Below are 4,046 nucleotides of genomic sequence, written 5' to 3'. Positions count from 1 at the left end.
TATATATATATATAATTTATTTATTTTAATTTTATATAAAAGTTAAATATTGCAGCTTTATTCAAATATTCATAAATGTTTGTGTGCCTGAGCATGTGGCATAAATGTATACATTTTTTTGTATTTGGTTATATTTAGGTATTTATTATGAAACGCATTCAGTGGTATTATTATGACTTATATCTGCTCAACGTAATAATAACAATTATAACTTTATTTGTAGATCGCTTTCATACGCAGCGTTGAATAGTTACAAGGAAATGAACAGGAAATTTCTGCAAATGTTGACATGTAAAGAGCTCTAACATGGACATTTGACATGCTCTCTTTTCTTAAACACATTTTTGAGGACTTATATAAATATTCACATCAAAAGGAAAGTTCAAATTAATTCGACAGCACCTTTTCTATATTCAGACTGTCTGCCTTAAGCCTCTTCCACCCTAATCATTTACAGGTAAGCTCAGTAATTTAAATAACTGCAGGAGGCTGGTGAAGCAGCCTTTAAAACCCCTCACCTCCACATCGCCCGCTGGACAGAACCTGCCTGCTGTTTGGACCCAAAGTCTGACACACAGCTCGACCCCCACTGCTAGAACAATTTTATGGCTCACTGTCAGGAAACACTTAAAGGATAAAACAAAAAGCACAGTTTGGAAAAGCAGCATAAAAGCTGTGTTTTTCCCCAAAATACAACACGCAGTGTTATTGAAGAGTGAGTTTGTTGACGTATTAATAATCTTCCACCAGGGGGCGCTAGGCGGGCCTCAGAAAACTGAAATGAAAAAAATGAATATAATACTTTTTTAGCATAAAATGCTATGCTTTCAAATTATTATTATTAAATATGAGTTAAAATAATATATTTAAATGTTGTTTGCCATGCACATCTCTGATTGGCTGCCAGTCGAATTCGTCAAGCTGCTTTGCTCCTCAAGCTGGCGTAGCGAGCAAGTGCAAAGTCGACACGTTGTTTTGACAATAAAATGAACCGTTCTGCTGCAAAAACACCCCAAAGAGCTCCTGGCCAGCATTTATGCTTAACAAATGCAATAATTATTGTATTTTGAATTAAATATTCGAAACATTATTGTTTCTTCATATGCTCGGAAGCATATGAAGAAATGTCCAGATCTGTTTAGACGATCTAGACATGGAACAGTTTGGGGAAGGACATATATGAAGGACAATTTTATGAAAATATTTAATTATTTGTGGTTTTTAGAAGTAGAAAAATTTTCTTTTTTTTTTTTAGCATAAAATGTACCGCAGGGTGTTTGGGCTTATTTTTTCCAGGTGGGCAGTGTACCAGGCATCACTGTTTCAAATACGTTGCATTTATTAAAACACAAACACACATATTCCCGATCTAGTTTGAACCAATTTAATCCACTAAACACCATAAATTGTCTCGATTTCTCAAAGTCAACATTTACTTGCAGATTCCCATATTTCCTCCATCAGCCTGTTTTCCAATCTGTTTACATAGCATTAGCATTATTCATGACCGTCCTCTCCAACCGGCTGGGGGAGCAGCTCAAGGTTCGCCGCTCGGATAATGACATAATAAAAATTTTAAATTTCCTTATCTCGCTTCTTCACAGCGAGGAATTGCTCTGCTGGAGATACCGCAGCGGGCGCAGCATCCATGGACTGAAATGTGATCCTGAATGAAGCGGAAGGAAAAAACGGTGAGTGGATTTTTAAGTCTCCAAGAAAATAAACAACTTTTCCCCCCCAATAGGGTTTAAGGGTTCCTTACATAGGTTGTAGGACGTTTTTTTAATACCCTCACTTAGTTAGATGTGAACCCAACTAAGACATTTACACACACAGCAAGATATTATGACTTCCTTATGGCTAGTAGTAGCAAGTTCTGACATATTATTGTATGCTCTGAAAAGTTTCTGTTTGAATATGGTTGGACTGAGACGATATAGAAACTTTACAGGTGAGTAGAAGGAAAAGAACCCATGCTTTTTTCTATTGTTTTCTTGAGATAACGAGTTAATTTCTTTTTTCTTTGCGAATAAATTTTTGCAGTGGATTCAAGGTTTCCCCCAGAAAACTTGCTAAGCCCGGTGGTTGAACACTGGGGCAGCCATTCATCCAGCAGCCCATCGTGTGTCTCAGTTAAAAGATGTTTAAAGTTGACTGGAAATGTGAAAATATCACTTGATAAGTATGTGTTATTAATATATCAGAAGATAAATACCTGAACACCAACTATAAAGTCTTAAAAAATGCAAACATTTTAAAGAGACTAAAAAATAAGCAGCGCTTAGCCTGATGGGGGCACAAGCCTGGTGGCCCGCCAGGCTGGAAGCCCTGGGTATTCTTGAGTTAATTTTGAGAAATCACATTTTGCTTTCCTGATGTCATGAGATGACTGGTGTGCGTGTGCTTGTGTGCGTGTGTGTGTGTGTGTGCGTGTGCTTGTGTGCGTGTGTGTGTGTGTGTGTGTGTGTGTGTGTGTGTGTGTTAAACCTTCGTTATCTTGAGAAAACCTTGGGGGGAAAGTATTTGCTGGAGATGTCCGACCTTAACTTTCATATGAATCATAGCAAATATACATCATGTCATCATATTAAGTTCAGTAAGCATGAATACATGTATTAATGGCACTGTAGTCAATTAGAATTGTTATTGTTGTTAACTATGTTAAATTAAATCTAACATAAACCCAAAATAAACAATTTCAATGATGGGATTGAACAGTAAATGACGATTGGTTTTTATTATGAAGCATGTAAACATGACGCATGTCTCTGGTTTCCTGTTTTCTGTCGAAGCCGCTCTCAATATGTGTCAGAGGGCGAGCGAAGCAGGAGAGAGAGGGAGGCGTGGATGAAAGACGGAAAGAGGGAGAGAGAAGCGTCTCGATAGACACCATGCTGGTGAGAAAATGAGAGCCTGCAGGAGAAGCAGCAGAATTTGGATGCATTTCAGTTCATCTAAAGGCTGAGCGAAGTGAGTCCAAGGTTGAAATCTGTTACTGAGAACAGATAACCTGCACAAGCACGTTTTCTAGTTTTTGGACTTTTACATCGCCTTGTCTTTTTTGCAGCATTCTCTTGAATACTGAGCAGAATAGGCTATGTAAAAATGAAATATTTCACATGTCAGAAATGTTCTCTGAAGCCTTTACCATCAAACAATGATGCTTTCAAAAAGTCATTAGAAAGAAAAATGGCATCAAATAAAAAGAAAAACTTTCACTTTTAGAATTGCTTGATTAAATAGAAAATCACAACCATTTATTGCATAATAGGGCTTCAACTTGTTCTAGAAAGTAATGACTCCTCAATCTAAGTTTTGTCAGATTGGAGGAAAGAATATTTTAACTTATTGGTCTTAGTTTGAGTCAGTAGAGAATCATTAAAATTACAAAAATGTAAATATTTCACTCTGTGTAGTGATTGAATATAATTTGAGTTTCACTGTTCAAAACGACTGACTAAAGATACTAAACTTTTTCCACAATATCCAACATTTGTTTCAATATGAATCTATACCAGTAATATTGTAAGATTTCTAGTAGTCGTACTGGCTATGCCTAATTATGCCTAATTGAACTAATCTGCATACTGTGTTGAAATTATTAATCTTTACTTAGAATATGCTTGATGGCCAAAACAATCAGGTTTTTGTGACTAAATGTTTATGGATATATTCCTGCTCGTTTCACTATTATTTAAAGTCTTCAACACTTAAACAGTTGATACTTTTGCATGTTATCAGAGGTAACCGCAGCTCTAGAATCAAAAACAATATATCATACATTACATTTCACATATCAATCAGTGTCAGTTATTCCATTAAAAGCTGTGACCGTGACAGTATTTAAGTAGAAGAACTGAAAAACTACGAATAAATAACAAATTTGCATCAGTGGTAGAAACCAACTAGGCCATCCCATCTACAGGGATGACAGTCCTTTGCCACTCTGAGGCACTAACCTGCCAATCATTCTGCTGTATCCCATATCTACCCTTGCTCTCTTTCACACACACACACACACACACACACACACACACACACACACA

The sequence above is a fragment of the Poecilia reticulata genome, linkage group LG21 (assembly GCF_000633615.1).
Source record: "Poecilia reticulata strain Guanapo linkage group LG21, Guppy_female_1.0+MT, whole genome shotgun sequence".
Classification (NCBI taxonomy): Eukaryota; Metazoa; Chordata; class Actinopteri; order Cyprinodontiformes; family Poeciliidae; genus Poecilia; species Poecilia reticulata.
This window is presented reverse-complemented; position numbering follows the sequence as displayed.